This window comes from Saccostrea echinata, unplaced genomic scaffold (assembly GCF_033153115.1).
Source record: "Saccostrea echinata isolate AGI-Se365-2 ecotype Australia unplaced genomic scaffold, CSIRO_AGI_Sech_v1 ptg000001l, whole genome shotgun sequence".
NCBI classification, from domain to species: domain Eukaryota; kingdom Metazoa; phylum Mollusca; class Bivalvia; order Ostreida; family Ostreidae; genus Saccostrea; species Saccostrea echinata.
This window is the reverse complement of record NW_026889750.1, coordinates 28,095,141-28,119,333: the sequence shown is the minus strand read 5'-3', so window position 1 is coordinate 28,119,333 and position 24,193 is coordinate 28,095,141. Positions and strand designations below refer to the sequence as shown.

The 24,193-nt window shown below is 32.4% G+C and overlaps 1 long non-coding RNA gene across 1 annotated transcript; it reads right to left on the bottom strand.

Annotated features, from left to right (window-relative positions):
* Positions 1 to 309: 309 nt before the first annotated feature.
* Positions 310 to 22,894, bottom strand: LOC133174250 (uncharacterized). The gene is made up of 5 exons (XR_009719105.1): positions 22,867 to 22,894; positions 19,960 to 20,055; positions 13,675 to 13,779; positions 13,364 to 13,461; positions 310 to 604 (listed from the first exon to the last, which is right to left on the bottom strand). It is a non-coding gene; the product is annotated as an uncharacterized LOC133174250 (long non-coding RNA).
* Between the last annotated feature and the right edge of the window lie 1,299 nt (positions 22,895 to 24,193).

The following is a 24,193-nucleotide window of genomic DNA, read 5'->3' as shown; positions in this document are numbered from 1 at the left end:
GTCACAGGAAAGGTCAAAAATTTTTGAAATAGTTGAATAGGTCTTACTAATCTTACAGCATATTAAGTTTGATAAAAAATATCTTGAATGATTTCTTTAAAACTGAGCTAGTCACAAGCGTGGCGCCATGGTTAAAGCGTCTGCTCTAGAGTCACGAAGTAAGGAATTGATCCTTACATCACAGGTTTGAATCCCACTGTGGGATGTGGACACCAGTCCTTCGGATGAGACCTTATAAACTGAGGTCCCATGTCGCAGTAGGTGCTGGCAGGAAAAAGGACCCTCACTGCTCAATGGCTGTGAGTGCAGAGTATAGGACAGAATTTGCAGCTTTCCACTGGCAAGTGGTGGCGTCTCCATATGAGTGTAAAATTCCCAATAGGGGCTGCAGATTACCTGTTATGATTGACCAAAATCCCTACTAGGCTTTAAACTCTTCATTCTTGACCTGTATATCGTCAAATGAGATTTGTCCAGTTAATTAAGGTAAAAATTACTAATTGATAAAACTGTAAATGATTTTTTTTTTACCTGAGTCAGATTTTTACTTTTCTTAAAGGTGTCTGGATTTGACTGTTGGTTCCACCTATCTCAAGGAAATGATCTGTAACAGTAAATGTTAGAAATCATAATCTGTTCTCTATCTCCTATAATCACGAGAAAAGGTGTTAAAAATTAACAGATGGAGATAAAATCAGCAGTCATATTAAAGGCTTTTTTCAATCATCAATTTATTAGTGAAAATCATAAAAGTATTAGGCAAAAATGAAAAATAAATGTTGTCATTAATTAACCTTGCATATCTCTACAATTTTCTGATAAGAAAATTTATACCCGATAGATGCAATATAATCACCCTTTGCCTGCCCCTAAATTAAATTATGAAATTTTGATAGATTTTGATTTAAGCAATTATTTAAAACAAGGTTTTTTTAGGGGCACGTACCCCTGCTTTAGATTTATATAAAAAAAAAAAACTACAAAAAACGTGAAAACCTATTTCTATCTTACTGGTTTATATTTATTACAAATGTCCTCATAGTCAGCATAGCCCAGAATGGTAGACCGCAGACTCTCACCATGAACATTTTTAGTGTCCTGGTTCGAATCCATTTGTTGGCACATTTTTATTTTTTCAAACTTTTTACCTGTATAAACACTAAAGAACGAGTGCACTTATGGGCCCCGGTAAAATGTGAAATAATGAAGAATCAAATTAAGCTTAATTTTCCATCTCAGATCATTAATTGATATCTAAACCCTAAATTCAACAAATTTTATTGCTGAAATTCATGAATATACAAAGAGCAAAGCCATACAATGTGGTAGGGGTCAGCCAACATTCGTGATTTTCTATAGTAAATTGAGTAAATTATCATTCATTTCAAAGCTTTTGTTTATTGTCAGCCTAACGTTGTACAAACTTGTGTGATTGACAAAAAATGCATTATACATTTATAAAACTTGTGTGAAAGTAGGAAATTTGTACAAGATTAGGCTTGTACTTAAAATATTAAAAAAATGTATGAAAAGTTCAATGTTTTTCCTATAGCAAGTAAGAGCTTAGATTTACCTGTATGATCTAGCTATGTTGAACCCACCCATGGAATAAATTATTTAAAATACCGGTAGTCACGTGAGTTCTACCCAGGTAAACATTCCTCAAAGATGCTCACTGTAAAGCATAGCCACGTTTTGTATCATTATATCAAAGTCATGCCGCATAGAGAAGTTTGTATGTACATGTATTTGGTTTTAGGAAAACGGGAGGGTTAGGAACACAGAAGGGTTAAGAGAGTTTAGTGTCGTTAAAATGTCATCATAAATAAAAGTGTCAAACATTTTTAACATTCAAGCAAGACAATGGTACCAGTATTGAAAGCCACCCAAATACACCTTTTTTCATTTTAAAATATAAAGGAACTAATGTTAATACTTATTGCATTATTTCAAATGCAAGCATACCAATTTCATAGTTTGATCACTATGGATACAGGCATCTATACAACTTCATTCAATTTTTTTCTCGGGTAAAATAGCGCAAGAAGTATCATTCGGCAAATGTGCCTGTCAATGATCCACCATCAGATTGTTCAAGTGTCTGATTTAAGATTTAAATGCCTCCTCCCCTTGATTTAAATAAACAATTGAAACTCAAAATGGGTTTGATATGACTTTCCGGATCTATAGGCATTTAAAAAACTTCATTTGTTTCAAATCCATGCTGATTGATGTTTTAGCGTGATTTTAATTAGAAATGTCCACTTGTGTTTAACTATTACTAAAAGAGAACAATTTGGTAATATATTCTAAAGTAATACAGCACTGAAAAAAGGCCCATTAAGCATTCCTTAAGTGCACTTGTCCTTGCACTTTGATTTTTTTATACAGGCTTTTGCATTTTACTTATATTTTCTTCCTTAAATGCATGTTTGGTGTTGATATAAAAGACATCTACAGAAATGCAGATCATAAATTCTCTTTAACTAAATGCAATCAACCGGAACTATACCTCATTGTAAGCACACTTTGTTCGAGGACACTAATCATTCACTTTGTGTTACTCGATACTGCAGGTGTCAGGAAAAAGAATCTTGCTGAGCAATAACTGCTGTGTTTTCCTTTCAAGAACATAATGACATGTAATAGTACTGTTGTGCCAGTGGGAGAGATACTGTTCTATGCAGAGTAGATGCAGTTCATTCCTTGGGAAAAATGTGTGCATTGGCGATATGTTATGCTAAAAATGCATGAGGGTTTTCAGATTAGAAAAGAATGTGGTAAGGTCAGTTAAGGTTTTATGTCCCATTGCCATTACTCAGTCAGACATCAAGAATGACCCTCATACAAAGGATGTATAATTCTGTAAATACTGAGGTAGGATCATATGAACACACAGTTGACTAGAATGAAATATATCGAGATAACAAACAGTATTCAAGCTCAAAAGCCCATCAAAAAATACAAAATAGGAGCAGAGCAAACACGGACCTCCAAAACATCAGAGGTGGGATCAGGTGCCATGGAGGAGTAAGCATCCCCTGCAGACCGGTCACACACGCCATGTGCTCCTTGTCACAACTGGGAAACAATGGAAAAATCCATCGATAATTCAGTGTGTAAATAATGGCCTAACAATAAGTATGAAAAACGTCACTCAGCATTTGACTTAATGATAAATTGTATTTGCTGACAAAGTCATTGTATCGACCATAGAATTTACAAAATGATAACTTTAAACAAGACTGCTGATATTCTTGTTTCAGCAGCTTATTTGTCAATAACTTACCTCGTTTTAAAAAAATTTCAAACATAGAGGATGCTCTTTCGTATCAAATCAACTGAGAGATATAAACCCTGTATGCAGGTGATGAAGGTATATTGCTAAATAAGTAAGGGAAGTTGACAATTGAAAAGTTAAAGCCATCTCATTTGTCATAAAGCTTGGTTGTTAGATTACCATTAACGTAGAACTAAAGCAATACATGAGAAACAAGAAACTACACACATGTGGCCTAAAGTCAGTGATCGGAACATACATCGATAAGCTTTTTCTAAAGACTGAAACCAATATTGGTCCTAAGGTCAACTCAAATTTTTAACTAGAAGTGTTCCTTTGATATACTATATTTTACTTATTTTCTATAGACTTACTATACCCTGAAAAAAAAAAATGGAAAACAGGAATTAGCTGTTTAAATGACCTCGACCACCGAGGTTAATCTAAAGTTTGTCCCTGCCTACCTGAAAAACAGACTACTTCGGGCAGTCAGTAATTTCCAACTCTGGTTATGAGATGCTAAATGTTCAATATTTACAATCAAATGCTTATATTTACATTTTTAAATTCAGGATAGATTGAGAAAGTCAATAAAATCACTTCTATATTATGTCTGTATACTTCAACTGAGAAATTAGTTGAAACTGGTTCCAGAAAAGAAGCTGAAAATGTTCAATAGTTTACAGACAACACTTGAAACATGATGACTGAACAAACACAGATAGCAATAAGTAATTTAAATGACTCAGGTGAATTATAACCTGTTCAATCTAATAGATCCATCTTTTTTCTAATACGACGGTTGATCCAAAAGTTTGTGAAATTTAATTATCTCTAAAATTTTATTGTGATTTGATGAAAGCAAACAATAGGCATATTTATAATATGGAGTCTTTATGCAACAATACTGGATATTTTCACCATGTTCCAATTACCAATAAGGTCACACGAGCTTTCTGAACATTGATAGTTGTAAAATCAGGGGGAGACTTCTACGTAACGTCAAGTTAAGTATGTCATGTCACATTATAGGAGCGTTATAGGAGCATCTCACCCTCATGTTCAATTCGACTAAGTAATTCTACAGAATATTCTGCCTTTTTCTCCTTTTCTCTCTCAAGAAAAGCCTTGGTATCCTCTCACACGGATCAACTTATCTTAATATTACACTCATATTTCAAAAATACTCCCCATCTTTGCATATGGTGTTCCAATTTCAGAAGCAAAGTCAAACACAGTACGTCAGCGGTCAACGTCCATCAACGCTTAATAGCGATTTTCTGTAACCACTTGAACTTCTTTGCCACGCATGGTCACCGATTTTGATAAAACTTTGCCTATTATTACAACTTGACACCAGAAACATATATCAAATAAAATTCCGTTGCTATGGGTCTTGGTTGCCATGGTAACAGCCAGAAAAGTTGAAAAAATTGAGATTTTCAGCTACTTTGAATCTTTATTAAGCCTTAATAAAGACTAAGAAAAACAAACAAACCATTCTCCTAAAAACATGACACCTTGTTTCCACTTATGCTATAAAGAAACTATTTAGAATTTATCTCTAAGTAATGGTAACCATGGGTACATTTGAAATACGTTTTAGATGCTGAAAAATGCTGAAAAACGCTCAATATTCACAAATGAAAGATGTTACATGATCAAACTCAATCAACAACGTAAGAAAAACAATAAAAAATATTTGACCTCATGTAATTAGGTATTGGCAATATTATTCTAAAAATAATTTTCATGGTTGCCATGGTAACACAGTGTCACCATGCAAAATCTGTTGCTATGATTGGGTTAATGCTACTATCGTGAGGAAAAACAATAAAATTCATGACTGGCACATATGCATCCTTAGGACCTTGCAACACCGACAACATAAGAAAAATTGAGATTAATTGTTGCTTTGCAGTGTAACCATGGAAACAACGTACTAGTTGTTTAATGTGATATTTTTTTGCTGCTTTAGGAATTTACTAACCTTTTAATCAAGAAAAATATTATTTGAATCACCCTGAATAGTATTTATCTCGTAGAACTAAAGTTGAATATCATATATTGATAAAGGTTGTTGAAAAATACAACACTGTTGCTATGGTTACCAAGAAGAGAAAATGTTCGATTTTGTTAATTTTTTGTCAATATTAGACCCTATGTGCCAGCTTTTTGCATCCAGTTAGAGATTGGGTGATAGTCAAAATTTAAAGTCAGGTTAGTTGTTCACATATATCAATCATTAAAGTTTCGGGAATCTACATACAACGGTACGTATCCAAGGAAACAGAGTATTTTTCAGATTTTTATGCATATTTTTTTGCTTTATTTCCATAGCAACGCACTATTTAAAGAATTGAAATTGAATTTTTTGAAATGTGAAAATTAAGGTCACACCAAGGCCTTTAAAAATTGATCATCAGTTATATAGAAATATGCTTTTTAAAAAGATAGGATAAGATTAAAACACTAGGAAAGTAAATTTAAAATCCCTTCGTGGTATTAAAACCATGGCAACCATTGCCAACCTATAAGAAATATCATATTTTGTCCTTGGTATATGTTACAATGATCTCTTCTCAATTATTTGCTTGCATTTCAACCTATAATAGTTTTTATTCTTCAGTGTATGACATTATAAATTTAAATGAACAAAATTATTACTTTTGAATACTTTGTTTCCATAGTAACGTATGTTATAGATGATTTACCAAACATGTTTATCATGCATTTAAGACACCAGGCCTTCAACTTTCAGAAACAGTCATTGCCACTTGTTTGCTTTGCTGCAAACGTTAACTGTGGGACTCTGAAGATGTTGAAAAATGCCATTTTTCAAACTTTAGGACATGTTGCTATGGTAACCGTGACACGTAGCAACCAATTTTTGCCCGATTTGAGTTTACGGTATCAAAGACTTTTATCATAGAGAGTTTGGAGAAATTCTGAGACTATGCGTGCCACAGCTCCTATATAAAAGTTCAAGTCATTACAGAGAATGGCTCTTAATTTGTCTATGAGAAAAACAGACCCTCCAAAAGGCGGCCACACCTTTAATCAACCTCCATGGAAGTTCTGTTTTTCTTAAATTTCTAATGCCACTGGTAAATCAGTTGCTTAATGCATTTTTCTCCAGCCTGTATCAGTAGTATACCCCTTTAAGTCAGAGTGTTCCCAAGATTTTAACAAAACTTATAACTTGACCAAAATGTGATGTTCTCTAACAATTAAAATATGAACAAGAAATCATCAACTAATAATCTAAATATCAAGTTAAATCAGTAAAACTCTCACAGAAAGGTATATTAGTGGTCAAGCAATCGTAATTATGACAAAATTTTCGTTTTATTTGCCACTTAGTGCAGGATTTTTCTTATTTCACGTATTAAGAATTAAAATGATAATGAACGAGTAAATGTCTCCCCTGCATTTTCAAACATCCTTTGCTATGGCAACTGCCATAGAGTTACTATCATAAATATTTAAAATATTGTTTATTAAAAAAATTCAACAAGTGTCTATATAATTCTTATTTGTAATTTTCAACCACTTACACTAATAAATAAATAAAAAATGAAGAAATTCCATGAACTTTCGAATCAACCCTCGTACATGTCAGTCATTAAATTTATATTAATATACAGTATGCATAAGGGAGACCAAATGTATTATTACTGCATTAAGGAGACCAACTACTATCCACATGTAAATCAGTATTTAACCACTTTCACTAATAAATAAATAAAATATGAAGAAATTCAACAAACTTTTGGATCAACCCTCATACATGTCAGTCATTAAATTTATATAATATGCAGTATGCATAAGGAAGACCAAATGTATTATTACTGCATTAAGGAGACCAACTACTCTCCACATGTAAATCAGTATTCAACCAATTTCACTAATAAATAAATACAAGAGGCCCAAGGGCCTTAACGGTCATCTGATTATAATACAACAATTAAGAGGATCCACAGAGTATAAAATGAACTGAAAGGTGAAGCTTTGTTGCCCAAAAGCAAGAAAAATAGGGTGATCAGGATCAACAAAATAATTAGTCTAGTGTTCATGAACAGTTCATAAATTAGGTTCTAATCTGTTCCCCATTTATCACTATCACCATACAGTTATTAACAAACTATTAGTGCTTCTGTACTACCCGGTATTTTAATTCCTTGTTGAAAATCTCTTACATTGGACTCTTTTGGTCTTTGATGAACATTGAATAAGACAAGTTATTTTTGTCTCAATTTTATTCATCTATTACTTACAAGTCTACCTGATCATTAAAACTATGAAAGTACTTTTTGTATTATACGATAAAAAACCTTGCATAATTCTCTTATACTATTAACCTTTCAAGTACATTATTTACAGTGATTCTCACGTCTGAGATTTTTCTCAAACATGCGTGCCACCAACGTTTTTTCCGACTCAGCTGAGAAAAAATTCTGAGATTTCTCAGAAAATCTTGAGATTGATGTATACCAGTCTCAAACAAAATCTCACAATTTTTTTTTTATGGTACAATGATCGCAAATGTTGTGACAGTGGCACATTTTAATCAATAAATACACGAAATTAACATACAAGCACAGAAAGGATGTTAATTTCTCCCAAAACTTGATTATCCTGTGAAGGGGGGGGGGGTTAATTACGCGCATGTAAATATTCTTATTATATTAATATTGTCCACGCATGGAATCAAGCACTTTAAACTTTACCAAAAGAAAAAAATAAATAAAGAAAAAAATAAAGAATAGAATATTCTAGTGGCACGTTCGTACATAACATTTATATCTTCATTCGTACAGGAATTAATATAATTAATTTAATTCATATTTAAATGAGCTATTTGTGACAAGACATTTTTATTACATGTAATTCACAATGTTCATGTATATCAGAAAAGGAAATATGATTAGATAAAATATCAAAACTCCTCGGTCCCCTATTTTTTTTCCCAGGAAGTTATATTTTACTATTTATTAAGGTAAATATTATACGAAATATTAAAAGAAATCTGTCTAGAATTTCATGTACAAATTCTTCTGTTCTTTCGAAATAATATGTAAATCGCCATTTATTTATTACAGATGATAGCAGTCTGTCTAATTTGGTTCTTAATTAAATCTATAAAATTCTTGATTGAGAATTTGGATCGACTTTATACTCACAATGTATTGTGCGTACTTAAATCCTTGACCATTTATATTATTTATAAGAATAAACTTGACTTATGACCATTCTGAAATACATGTATAAATCACAAGAAGGACTGCATCTATTCAAATGTACTTGCTAGCTATAGTACTTGCAAGAATAGATTCTTTTTTAACAAACAGTATTTTTTAGTACGACAACTTACATTTTGAAGCAAAAAAGTATGATCCGTAGGTTCTTTTTTTTTTTTTTAAAAATTACATCATTACGCAGTGAAACTTTTATTTACGATACAATTAGAAATTAATCAGTTTCTCATTACTCAATGAGCGTATGCGAGATTGATTTGGGTTTTCAATGTAACGATGATTATTTGTCAAGTGGTGCTATATTCGTTGTTTATTATTTATCTAAAAAAAAAAAAAGAAGACTTTCCGAGACATTTTGTCACAGGGGATCGTAGAAAAATGCGATGTGTTAGTTTGCCGCTTCCCTATACATGCCCTTAGTTCAAATTTCAGCCGGTTTTTCTTCCTTCTGGGGGGATATGAGCTGAAATTCACCGACAATTAAACAGTTCCTCGAGAAATTTCCTTGATAAATTAAATCCTGTAAAACTAAGCATGCGTATGTTACCTGCTCCTGGATATGTTTGCTGTTTTTCCACAATTATGGTATACTCGCGAAATTTATTACAGCATGTGAGAAATTTACATGATATAGGCCTACTGAGCATTTTTTTTTTTGTGGATCTGCTAGAAAAAAAATTCACTCAGGTTTATTCTAAATTTAAATAGTCCCTATGACTCATATTTTTTTTTTTTTTTTTTGCTATGGAGAATTAAGAATTATACAGATATATCTAACATATATAACAAACAAAGAAAAATGATTTCTTTTAATCAGTCTGGGGAATATAGTCTTGATCCGCCTACCTGCTACATGTAACGTCACAATGGTGGAAGTGACGCCTCGGTGTATGTTTTTGTGTGTTTATGTCGACAGACGAACCAAGACTACAAAGTTTAGATATGTTTTTGTGTTATTCTTCTGTAGGGATTTTTTACGGGGGGTTCAATGAAAATTGTCACAAATGTCGAAATGGAATCCTCTTTGTTGAATGACTCGAAACAACAAATAAAAGACGAAGGAAGTGTGGGATGTGTTTTTTTCGTGATATTCACTAAAATATTGCATAAATAACTGACTAAAAGGTAAATTCAATCATTGATTCAACAAATTCATGCATTTTCAGAAAAAAAGGTCGTATATAACAACGAGAATAAGTCCAAGATTTTTCTCAAATCTCAGCTTACGTGAGATGATCGAATCTCAGAGATGTTGGTGGCATGATGTTTTAGGAAAATCTCAGCTGAGGCAGAAATCTAAGATTTGAGGTTGAGATTTGAGCTGAGATTTTATACGTTGGTGGCCCCGAAGCCAGATGTTCAAAAATCTTTATGAAAACTTTTACTTGTTTTGCCTCTGATATGCCCAGGTGCAGAGAAGATTTTCAAAGAAATAATGCATTTTTTACTACAGATTCACTATATTATCAATAGAGCCCCCCCCCCCCCCCCCACACACACACACCTAGAAACACCAGAGCCTCTCACCCTGGGACCAGAAGTTTGCTCATCATACATGTAAGTAATCACTTTGTTTATCTGATTAACACTAAGGAGCAGACAGGATTATTTAACAGAATTAATGCATTTTCACTATATCATCAAGAGCCCCACCATTACACCAGCACATCTGACCCAGGGGTCATGCAATTCACTACTCTGGAAGAAGCAATCATGCTCATCATAACTATATGCTTAGCTTCTTTGCTTTTTAACCAGAAGCAGAAAAGAGTGTTTTCAAAGAAATTTTGCTTTTTCACTATATAATCAATAGAGCCCCTCCCCCTTTTTCACCATAACCCTTGACCCTGGGGCTATGAAATTCACAATTTTGGAAGAGGCAATCTTGAATATCAAAACAATGTACTTAGTTTGTTTAAATAATACCCAGGGGCAGAGAAGAAGATTTTCAAAGAATTAATGCATTTTCACTATATAATCAATATAGCCCCGCCCTAACACCAGAACCCCTGACCCTGGGGCCATGAAATTCACAATTTTGGAAGAGGCTCTCTTCCTCATCATAACTATGTACTTAGTTACTTTATTTAATACCCAGGAGCAGAGAAGAAGATTTTCAAAGAATTAATGCATTTTCACTATATAATCAATAGAGCCCCGCCCTAACACCAGAACCCCTGACCCTGGAGCCATGAAATTCAAAATTTTGGAAGAGGCCCTCTTCCTCATCATAACTATGTACTTAGTTACTTTATTTAATACCCAGGAGCAGAGAAGAAGATTTTCAAAGAATTAATGCATTTTCACTATATAATCAATAGAGCCCCGCCCTAACACCAGAACCCCTGACCCTGGGGCCATGAAATTCACAATTTTGGAAGAGGCAGTCTTGCTTTTCATAACTATGTACTTAGTTACTTTATTTAATACCCAGGAGCAGAGAATAAGATTTTCAAAGAAATAATGCACTTTCACTATATGATCTATATTGCCCCATCCTAGCACCAGAACCCCTGATCCTGGGGCCATGAATTTCAAAATTTTGGTAGAGGGCTCAATGCTTATTACAATGATGCGAACAGTTTGACTGCTTGATGTCCAGGAGTAAAGAAGAAGATTTTTAAAGATTGCATTATTTTTGGTGGTTTTAGCCCCGCCCCTCAGGCCCCAGGGGGACAGGGACCATGAAATTCACATGCAAGTCTAAACTCGACGTAATGAAGATTTAGATTTGCAAACGTCATTACACTGACCATAAATTTCTCGACATGTAAAATTCTAAACAAGGCAGTAGAAAGCTCTGTATCATGGACTTAGTTGTCAGTAGGATGTCTTGGTTCAAAACAGTTACTACATAGAAGATACTCTTGCCGTTGCAAAATTAGTTGAAAGACGTAGACACCATCTGCAATTGATAATATAATGTGATTTTGTTTTCTTGCAGGACACGGCAATACTTTTATTCTTCTCATGTAGAAGTTTGCACATGAATTCTCCTTCATTAGAACATACAATAATAGGTCGGCAAATTAATGATCACAGTTTTTGGAAATGCGAATTATGTAAAACACATTGTTTGAAGGCTTTCATACCATCTGATGGTTTTGGGGTAAGAATCGTGATTTCTAATTTTCTTTAAATTTTCTACAGGTTTTTTAGAAACAAGATTTCATTAAAATCACTTCTTTAATATGGTAATTGTAGCACAGTGCTTCTTCACAGCATTTAGATATTTATCTCATGCACATTTAGAGCAATTTTTGAAATTTAAATATGGCATTCTTAAACATTTGTTACACCATTATACAATTACACAGGTATTTATATTTACTTCGAATTTTAACATGAAATTTGATTTGAGTAACATTTTTGTGGACATCCATGGGTTTTAACAGGTCTGGACGATTTTAATATTAATTGCCATAAATGCACAGAATAAACGACATGCTAAGGCAATCTTTAAAATAATGTTTGTTTGCCCTCTCCCTTCACCCAAAGATGCTATATACCAAATTTGGTTGAAATTGGTTGAGCGGTTTCAGAGAAGAAGCTAAAAATGTTCAAATGTTAATGTACGTCGCACGACGACGGACGAAAACGGATAGCAATAGGTCACCTGAGTTACTCAGGTGACCTAAAAATATGAAGAAATTCCTCGAACTTTTGGATCAACCCTCGTACATGTCAGTCAATAAATTTATATAATATACAGTATGCATAAGGAAGACCAAATGTATTATTACTGCATTAAGGAGACCAACTACTATCCACATCTAAATCAGTATTCAACCTCTTTCACTAATAAATAAATAAAATATGAAGAAATTCAACAAACTTTTGGATCAACCCTCATACATGTCAGCCATTAAATTTATATAAAAATAAATATGCAGTATGCATAAGGAAGATCAAATGTATTATTACTGCATTAAGGAGACCAACTACTCTCCACATGTAAATCAGTATTCAAAACGAGAGATTTTATTACCCTAGTAATTTACATGTTTAGTTACATGAACTAAATCTATTTACCTTTGTCATCACGCAAGAACTGTTTTACATTCATCCAACTTTAACAACATTATACATGCATACCATGCATGTGTATGCCATACATTAGGAAGACCAGATGCATTATTACAACATTAAAGAGACCAACTACAATGGAACAATGAGACAGTATTCCAAAATGTTCATCCCAATACCATAGTAATTTCCCTTAATTTGTTTGTATTTAGATGACCTAAATCAATTTATCTCAGCCAGAATTGGAACAAAAAAGCTAGTCACACAAGTGGCCAAACACATGAACAGACAGATGGACATGATGATTCCTATGCTTATATACAACCATGCTTATATACACCCAAAGTTGCCAAAGTAGAGCAGATGCAGTGGTTAGAGCGTCTACTCTAGAGTCGCGGAGAAAGAAGCTGATCCTTACATAGCGAGTTTGAATCCCACTGTGGAATGTGGAGACCCGTTCTTCAGATGAGACAGACGTATTAACTGAGGTCCCGTGTCACAGTAGGTGCTGGCTCGATAAAGATCCCTCAATGCTCAATGGCCGTAAGTGCTGAGTATAGGACAAAAATTTGCAGCTCTCCACCAGCAAGTGGTGGCGTCTCCATATGAGTGAAAAATTCTCAAGAGGGACGTTAAGCAACAAGCAATATACACCCAAAACTTTGTTTGCAGAAGATTTTGTGATACATGCTTTACAAGTATACATATTGTTCATAAGGGAATAAAAATGCTATAATATATCATTAAGGAAAGCAACTGAAATTAAATGTGCACTTCTAATTGAACTAAACAAAATTACCCTTTGTCAGAATGTAGATTTATAAACAGGAAGGCTGTTTTTCTTCATTTTTTCCATGTCAGATTCAGACTGTTCTTCAAAAAATTCTGGCATACACCCTGTAAAAGTGAACAGTGCAGATAATAAAGAGCTTCTAAATAAACTGCATAATATTTAAAAGATCCACTTAAAAGGGATAACAAATGCATATAACTGCATCAAGGAGACCAACTGATATCCATATATACATAAATCAGTACATGTATTTTAATTGTGATATTTTAATATCCTAGTAATTTACATGTTTAGTTTCATGAAATAAATCTATTTACCTTTGTCCAATGACCAATGAGCACAAGCACTGATTTTTCCTCTTTTTTCTTAACGGAATCACCAGGGCCAGTCTGCGGTCCATATGATTCTGGCATATGTACACTCTGTAAAATGCATATTTGTACCATGTACAGGCATATGAACAATATTTCTATACTACATACATGCATCATTAAACTTAATAATCTTTTTTTCCAAAATTCATTATTCATAGTGTTTTGCTGTTAGCAAAATTCAACAAAAACTATACTGTATATACTCGCCTATAAGGTGGTCTGCCTATAAATCAGTTGTATTTTTTGAGGTTATTTTGGAGGGATTTGCTATTGACCCGCTTATAAATCGGTACAACTTTTTGCCAGAATCAATTGACAATTTCAAATCAATGCTCTGATGTTTTAACCTGGTTTCAAAATACTAATCTTTTTATGACTCACCTATAAGTTGGACATAGAGTATATACAGTACCTGCATTATACATGCATTAGGAAGACCAAATGCATTATTGCAATATTAAAGAGACCATTGCGGCAAATGAAATCAATGTATGAATTGTATTCAAAACTACGGGTGTACTAATTTGTCTGAAGTATATCATGATATAATGTGATACACAAAGACTTGAACAGGATATGTACATATACCCACATTCCTAAATGTAACAACAGTTTAAAAATCAATAATTTTTTTTTTTTTTTTTTGCAAATTTCACTGTCTAATTTATGAAATATAAAATATTATTTAAAACCATAAAGCATAAAATGGTTGAAAGCTCATTTAATACAATAACTGACATAAATAGGATGTTTAATCTACATTTATTAATATTGTGGGTCATCACCCCATTTTTTGTGAAGGAATCGTGAAAGGCATTGTAATTCCAACTTGCTCACAGAGCAAGTTTTACACAGAGGACCAACTCTTTATTCAAAATTTAGTTTACATACTTAATTTTTTAACAAGTTTAATGGGTTTATAAAACTTTAAACTAAGTCAAAATATTTTGCTTTCTAAATATGGACAAGAAATGTTTTTTGCTTAAAATCACCTTAACTTCAGATAAAAAAAATGCACTGTGCTCATCCTCTTCAAATGCCTTGTTTGTAAATAACTGATAAAGGGTACATCTCACAAATGCTTCATTATTACAAATGTCTTACAGTAAATATAGGCATCACCACAACTTATTTCATTAGTAAGAATAAACCCTTAAGCAATGAATATAAATGCTGAAAAGTGGTGCATTGTTAGGAGTTGATCTTACTACACAAGTTTCGAGATTATCTCCATTGCACTCGGCACACCTCGGCCGATTCGTACCTCATCAAACGTTTGATGAAGGTGACGGAATCAGCCGAGGTTTGCCGAATGATCTCCATTGGTGCACTCTTTTGTTATGGAGGGAAGTTTTGTTTCCACATTAGCAGGCAGGTGGGACAGTTATTTATATATTGCATACATTACGTCATTGATATACTGTGAAACCTGTCTTATCCAACATGTTGAAGGGGAATAAAATCAATGTCAGATTAGACAGTGTGTCGGATTACCCAGTGTTGAATATTTCTGAGCATTATGATAAATGTCAGGTGACTTCATACAGAAAAAAAAAAATTTTTCGTTAGGTTTAGAGTACATGTGTATTTAATTGTCAAAGTGTGTGTGTGTGTGTGTTTCTTTGTTGTATAAAATATACCTTCGGCTGATTAACATTTCTTTGAGACACATCATTTGTTACAGCACTAGTAAACTCTGTAGTAATATACGATAATTTCTTTTAAACGTGCAAAACAGATGGAACTGCCAATCACTTTGAGTTGTTGCAATTTAATTTTTAGCATTTTACTTACTAACAGTAGATATTAAATATTTTGTCTACCTTCTGTAAACAGTGGTTTTATTTTTTTTTCTACACTACATTTCTCTCCGATTTTTTCTGCATTGTTAACTTCTCAAGATAGACTGTGCTATTAATACCCTCTCGTGACTTTTCAAACAAATGGGACGTACCTCTAAAACATTGTTATTGTGATTTAATTTTTATCAAACAACATTAACATTTTAAAATTTAATGGGTCTACTTAAAGTGGAAGTTTTTTGCTTCCTGCAAATCTTTTATGTGCACAGTCTCACTTAATTCAGTGTATATTAACCCGGAAATGAAACATTTTCTATTAGACGAGATGCTGTCTTCAAATTGTGTGTTGTCTACATGTTATACAGTAGTTTGCTGTACTCATTTTTTAGGGAGACATGACTTTAAAGGACTCTGACTGCATGTTTGATTTCAATTTCAAGCAAAAAATCTTATTTATTCTGTTAGGTAAAGGCAATCTAAATATCAGGTACTCCTTTTTATTTTCTATCGCGTGGATGCTATTTTGTCAATGCGAGAATAAAATTGATAACAACGAAGAGTACTGATTGCCTAATTTTTAAATTCAAACACAGTTCATTTATTGTTTATATAAACACCATCAAACTAATACATGTAATTAACTACTAAGTAGACCAAGCTTGTGCCCAAATGGAACTAGCGACTAATTATGGTACAAATGTATAATTATGTCGAATTACCCAGGTAAAATCATAAGGTAATTATCTAGTCTTGTCGACAAAAAGCACCAGAATTCGGAATGTACAGTGGTCGGAATATACAGTGTTTTATTCTATATATATTATAAAGAAATTTTTGGGAATAAAATATTTAAGTTTTAATGGTCGGAAAGTCCAGTGTGCTGGATTGCACAGTTGTCGGATTGGACAGTGGACACTGTAACATCATAACTGATTGTCGGGATGCACTCTTCAACTTGAAAATTAAGGAATTAAAGAAAAGGCGTCAATTTTTTTCAATGAACAAAAAATCAGAACAAAAGAAACTAAGAATCAGAACAAAAGAAATATCAGTGGATAAGGCCACAATTAAAAAATTGTTGGTTTGGCATTGCCGATTGAGTCTTTAAACACTTGGGTCAGTAGGTAGGGAAAATATTTTTTTTTTTTTTTGCTGATACAAAAATTAATGCTATTAAATCAATTGTGTTGTATTATTGCATTTTGTTATACAAATTAACAACTATGTCAAAACAGATATGAAATTTCACACGTCATACAGATTTCTAATACAGTTTCAGGTCTTGAGTGACAATTATGAAGCAAGAACTTCTGCTTTCTGCTTTCTGAGCAGGAAAGGGCATATACAAAACAAATCAAACAACACTAACAAATAAATGCTGAAATGATACATCGTGATATGTAGGTATATTGGGTTTGGATAATACACAGACATTATGATACGATACATCTCTCAAAACAATTTTATGATTCAATACATGAATCTAGACATTATTTAAGTTATAAAATTTTAATAAAATTACTTTCTTATTAATTTTTTTCTAAGGATAAATTAACCATAAATGTACAAACAAACAAACAAAAAAAAAATCAAAAATCAAATCACTTGAATTGAAATTTACAGCAAGGTATTGCTGTAAAAATTATCATTAATATATTTGTCTAGGGAGGAATTGATGGGAATTGCTTTAATTTGTTTTTAAAAATTTCAAAATGATTTATAAATCATGATTGTCAAATGTCAATAAATAACACAATAAAGTAGATTCATCATTTAGTGTAATGGCTAAGCATTCAGATTTGTTGTGTTTCTCATATATATACTGAAACTTTGAATGACACAGTTTATAAACAAGCTGTCTTCTCTGTAGTAGCGGCACTAGTGAAGAATCCAACATGTTTCAAAACTTGTAAGAATGGCCTGATTTGAATGTGTAAGATACAGTTGCAATGCCAACCATGCCAACATTTGGCATTTGTTTATTTTTTAGTTATTTATGAACCAGCAATAATTAGGGCTGCACCAAATATATTGATACATATCTAGATTAATGAATATATCGTATCCAAAAAATAACTTAATTCCAATACATTTTGGGCAGGCAGTTTTTTTATGTAATTCTGTGAAAAAGTTGGGAATTTCAATCACCAAAGATTATATTTAACTGTTTTGAATTAAAACTGATCAAAAATGATATAATCGTTAAGGAGGTAGCACATCTTAGATGATTATTACAAAATCATAAAAATACATAGACAACTTTACTTAGCATGTTGATTTTACAGTCAAGAAAAGTTTGAATTTGAAGTGTAATTTTTAAAGACAGTGAGACAAAAAATTAAAAATGAGTTGCAAAACAATTATTATTTTTATAAAATTCATGCATAATGATTTATAAGACTTTTTTGACAGAATTGTTAAAGAATCCAATATATTGCATATCGCATTAAAAAATGTCTTCTTCTTTTTTTTTGCTCAATACACAGCCCTAGCAAAAATGATATACAACAAGGACTTTGATTGGATTATTAAGGCCAACATTTTTTTATTTTCTGTTTTATGGGAATTTTTTTCAAAAATTTGAGTCGGGGGGTCGAAATAAAAATAAAAATAAAAGCTCGGAATTTAAGCAGTCGGTCAGAAAAATAAAAATAAAATGAAAAAATGCAATAAAATTTTTTATTTTTAATTAAGGTTGGAATTTTATTTGTATGACCTTAATTTGTTAGAAAAACAGTGCTATTTGAAAAACTTATGTACACAAAACACAGAATTGGTACTGTTAATGGATCAATGAACTATTTTAAATTTAACTTTCTCTTAGATATTTGGAGCAGGGGTGCATTTCTAGTATAAAGCTTGCAGTTTCTAACATTAATGCAAATCAAACATACAAATCTATAGTCTTCTCTCAAATGTCAAATATCATATTGTCACCACAGTAAACCTATAGGACTTCTGTCACACCCCTCATAAACTTTTCAGAATCTTTTATTTTTCGGTATTCAGCAAATTACAAGATCTGAGGATTTTGGACTAGTTCTGGCAAAGTTATGTAGAAAATACAGTGAGACATTCAATGGATCAGCTAAAATAAATTAATTCACAGAAGTGCACATGAGACATGAAAAAAAGAAAAGTTGTATAATATTTTTTTTTCAACGCACTTCCAATTAATATATACGTAGGTTGAAAAAAGTACCACAATATCTCTATTGAAAACATATTCAAACTTCCTCAATCTGTAGTATATATATCTTTTTATCCTTATGTTTTCTTTCTGAGCATGCTAACTTTCAATATAATTGTAGAAAATACACATCTTTCCCATAGTATACACATGTAAAATACACATGACAATATTCTGTTTACTGCAGAATTTTTAAAAATTTAATTGTTGAAAATGGTCCTAATCCACAACTGTTGAATGAAAAAAGAAACCAGGTCTTGAATTGAAATAATATTTGTAAGGGCGTATCATTTACAACAATACTTTTCCCTAGTGGTAAAAAAAAAGTTGTTTTACTAAACAAGAGCTATACATATACACTACATCAGCTGATATGAATACGCTGAACAATCAATGTACATTAATTTGTTACATAGCACGCAAAATTCCATAAAGCAATAAAAAAGGAGATAATGTCTTGTATCAATCAAGCATCAAGCATATATACTGATATATCTTCGTAGGTAATTCTGAATTCCAATATTTGTCATAAAACGAGTGAAAGTTGTGACTCGAATTTCCTCAGTCACGCCACTTTCTACCAGTTCTACATAGTTCTAGTGTTCTGTCATTACTTGTAAAAGAAAACATTTCTGTCTTAAAATTAAGTTTAAAAAATCTTCAAGACGTATTTCAATGTATTGAAGCAATTGTCAAAGATAATACGTACTCAGAACCTTTCAAAACAAGCGGTTGACAGAACCTCGATTTCCACGTGGCCCTCCGCATGACATTTGATCAAGATCACTGATTCGTCTATTTCATTCAATCTTTCATTAAAATTTATACTTTTTCTAATATATAACATTGACACCACGCAACGAATACTGTGATTGGATGAATCTATTTACCTCAGCCAATGACAAATCGCATTTTGAAAGGCTTGTAAAAAGGTTATTTATATTTTTTTTTATTTTTTCAGAGACTATAAATAAACTATCGGCGGGAGAAATAAAAATAAAACTTGAATTGGGGACTTTTATTTTTATTTCATTTTAGCCCAAATTAGGGTCGGCGCTCCCGTAAAACAGAATATAAAAAAAAGTTGGCCTAACATTCATTCAATTGATCATAATTATTAACTGTTATTGCACTTTCATTTTCAAAATGTTGTTAGGTATGTTGTTTGTTCATTCTTTTGCATTGATATTATAATTTATAAAAGAGTATTTTAGCAGAAAAAAATTATCAATTTACCTTTCTTGGAATAAAGACATGTTGACCCTTGAGCTGAGATTTTCTCTCTTTCCATAGATGTGTTACACTGGGGTCCACGTGATTCTAGCAGAGACCCTGTAAAAAAGGACTTAATTATGGAAAAGCATGAAGAATATATGCCTATTATACATATCTTAAATTCTAATAAAAACAATGTTTTTTAATTAAGATCCATATATTTCTAATGATTGACATAATACAAATTCAAAATAAAATATGCATGTCTATATTATACCTTAAGCAGACCAATTGCATTAATACATCCTTCAGGAGACCAACTTAAATCAATATTTGAGAAATATTTGTGAGAACAATAAATTTGTCTACTTTACAGTACTAAATGTACATGGAATCTATTGGATCATGTTACTTTAATTGACCTGCCTTAGTTCAACACAGTAATCTAACAAAGAAATTGAGCCAAAACAACATTTTAAGACTTTTTGAACAGTGCATGTTCCTATCATTTCAAAACCATTACCAGTAAAAAGCTAATATAGGAAAATGATGACAATTAATTAATATTGTACTTTCAGGTATATTAAATGAATCAATCTGATTCGTCAAGAAACATTTGTTAAAAAGCACTATTACCCACTGAATAATGAAGCCACGCCCTCCAGTGTCGCAACAGTCAACATTGCTTGACGACGGGTGATATTCCAAAAAATAGTGACTGCACAGATTTATGCGCTCAAGGTTCACTATTATTTGTATTTGTATAAAACATTCAGTATAATATAATAAATGTTGCATGTAGTTGAGTGTAACATTGAAAATTTTCACCCCTTGAAAACCAAATACGTCAAAAAGGGGATAGGTTTCTTTTCCAACTTCTATATAGTTTCGCCCCTGCAAAAACTGGTATAGACCTAGGAAATGTTTAAACGGGCTAAGAGAAATCAAATGCATCGAGAGTACTTTAATTGTTTTTACCCAAGTTACATGCCAAAAAAGATTCAGAAAGACGTCACATAAAGTTAACGTTGATTTGAACTGAAGTTAGGGTGTCAAAAGTCATTCACGTCCAAAAGTGACATTGATCATGTGTGGTAGATAATAAACTCCTACGAGCAAAATATGCTGGCATAATCAAGTGAGGATCTTTCCCTAATCCTATATATAAATCCATTTAATACAATATTATATGCACTTAAGCAGCTGTTTATGACATTGTAAAATTATATAAACAAGACCAGTTTATATAATTTATAACAAGACCGGTTTATACAATTTATATACCAGGGTAATTAATAATATAATTTATATAATTTTATCAAGATAAGTGTATGGGGTAGAGGGAGCAGACATTGAGAAACAATGTTGTCGGACCTCATGAAACTAAACTAACAGTCTTCCAAATAACCCGGGAGTCCAATGCCAGGGACCTGTTAAATTTGCAGCTGGGCATGTAAAAATTGTCAAATTACATGTCCGAAGAGGGCATATGTGAATCTTCTTTCATTGTACGATCTTTACTTGCCATTTATTCTGTCCTACCCCCATTATTCCCGTAAACGTTGCTATATGTAATGTCTTAGATGGATTGCCTGTCTACATTCTCGATACGACCTGTCAAATGATTGTCAATCTAATCATTGAAGTGTTTAGTTTAACCTATTTGTTTTCTCGAAGTTTCTTGCTAAATTACGAGACGTTCATCGATGCCACATACTGTGGCACTACAGTCATGATCCCATTTCTGAAATTCAGTTCAGCTAAACCTGCCAACAAATGACCAGCATGCAACTCAAAAGTTATTAATGAACAAAAACGCTTTAGAAAATGGCAATCACGGTGAATAAACACACGTGGTACAGTCACGGAGAAATACAATGCTGAAAAAATTAATATAAAACCTTTATACCTAATGTTTTTTTTTGTAGCACAATACTGGTAAATGTAAGAATTTTGAGTAGGGCATGTACAAATTTGAATGCGCTGGGTAAAAATGATAGGTCTACATGCCCGAAGGGCATGTGCTGAAAAAGAATTGTTGTGAAGACTGAACTAAAGTGACAGCGCCGGGTGATCATATAAAGTCCCTTTTATTACATAATAATTTGGCAAATTATCAACATATCACGCTAAAATTTCCAACATATCTTAACGGTGAGAATTTTTATTTTTTAAGTTGAAACCCTGTGACCTGTGAAAAAAATGAAATTTGTATCATCTAAAGTCTTAAGATGTATCAAGGTAATTTTCAAAACAAATTTGCGGTTGGGGTTATAAATGAAGGATAAAACCAGAGACCTCGGAATGGAATACTTGGAAGTCTCTGGTTTTATTCTACCCCAACTGGAAGTTGTATCCCATCTAAAGTCTTAAATTTAACAATGTATCAAGGTAATTTTCGAGGAATAAATGAGTGCTCTACAATAAAGAGTCTCGACCAGAGACGTCTGAAACGATTTATTTGACAAGAAAAAAGTCTCATGAAGCGAACAATGTCATTTTAAAGTAGGTTAATGATTGATATATGAACAAAATACGAGCTTGAAGCAGGGTGCCTAAAATTGAGTTAGATACCTTGTGGTAAAAATAAGTAGGGGTGCACCGTATATGAAACAAGTGCCTGTGATTGATAGTCTGAAATTTCTCTTCACATAAATATTAAAAGCTTGCAGTGATCGCTATAAATCTATACAACAGTCAAGTTACATATGGTAAACTAACATAAAAACAAGATTACAACAGTCATGATTACAGAAGGTATATTTTGTCAGTAGGTGAATGTAAACAGGTAAACACACGTGGGACAGTCACCGCAAATAAATGAACCACAAAACGACTTATAACATTAAAATGTAAATATTCATCTGCACACAGAGTTTTGCATAATAATTTTAAAAAAGTGTAAATTAAAATATAAAATAAACAAACCTCAAACCTTGTAACAAGGCTTTTTTCCCTGCATTCTTATATCTGGTTCTCTGTCACTGAAAATGCAGGGAACCCAGGGTGCGTTATTAACTCGTACACAGATTTGTTGATACGAATAAACCTATAAACATATATATACGAAATACAATATTATCTTAAAAAATGAAGAATTTCAAATTGCTTGAAAAATTATCTTTATGTAGTTTATAATAAATGGTTGTAATTGTATATTAATTTCTATCTATCCATTAAAATTTGATATTTATATCAGCTTATGTATACGTCTGAACAATTATTGTTTTTACACTCCCTGTCACATCTTCATAGTTAAGCCTGTAAGCATGGTAAGTAGGAATCAATTTCAGTTGAAGGGGACCAAAACCAAACATTTTTTAGTTTCATTTGGTGGTGGTGGGGGGGGGGGGGTATAAACCCCAAATGATCATTTTATCTCCGTCACTGAACTGCTGAAAATAATGAAGGGAACTAGGCTGCGATAATGATTTGTAAAGAATTTCCAATTGCTTGGAAAAAAAAAAGCTTTTCGTGTATGTGGTTTACAATAATGGTTGTACTTGTATATTTTCTATATATCCATTAAAATTTCATAGTATCAGTATTTCACTATTTGTAAACATTAACTGTTACAATAATATTAAATAAATGTTACACTCACTGTGTAACATTTAGTTACTGTCACATCTTCATAATTAAACGAGAATATTCCCTTCCGTAAATATTGCTATATATCTGAACTGTTACCAATTAATCTTTCTTTGGTGAAAGAAAACCTCAGGGATGGAGAATAGGCCCGTACGTAATTTAGTTGGAGGGGGGGGGGGGGTGAGCACAACCAAACAACATTTTTCAGTTTCAGGTTGGGGGAGGCTACAAACTAAAAATTTCTTAATAAGCAAAAGAAAAATACATTACCAGAGGTTATTATTTAGGGGGGCCAAAAGCAAAAGTAAAAAATAGATCATCAGAGGTTATTATTGAGGGGGTCCAAACATAAAGGAGCAATGTTTTCTATAGTATACCTAAATTTCATTTCGTACGTTCCTTCAGCCATGTATTGTATCAAATCTGCTTCACCCTTTTTTTACTGCATATGTATTTTAACAGCAGAGGACCACATTATATTAATAAATAATTATTAAATTACAGCTATTTTTTTCTTACAGGGTCTGTTTCATTTATACTATATCATGATGATCATGTCCTGCATGATGTTTACAGAAAGTTTAATTTAAATTTTTAAGCTCGACATAGCTGCGTCAACTTGCGAGACTATTTTTTTCTACGTTCGGCCTAATCTTTAAATATT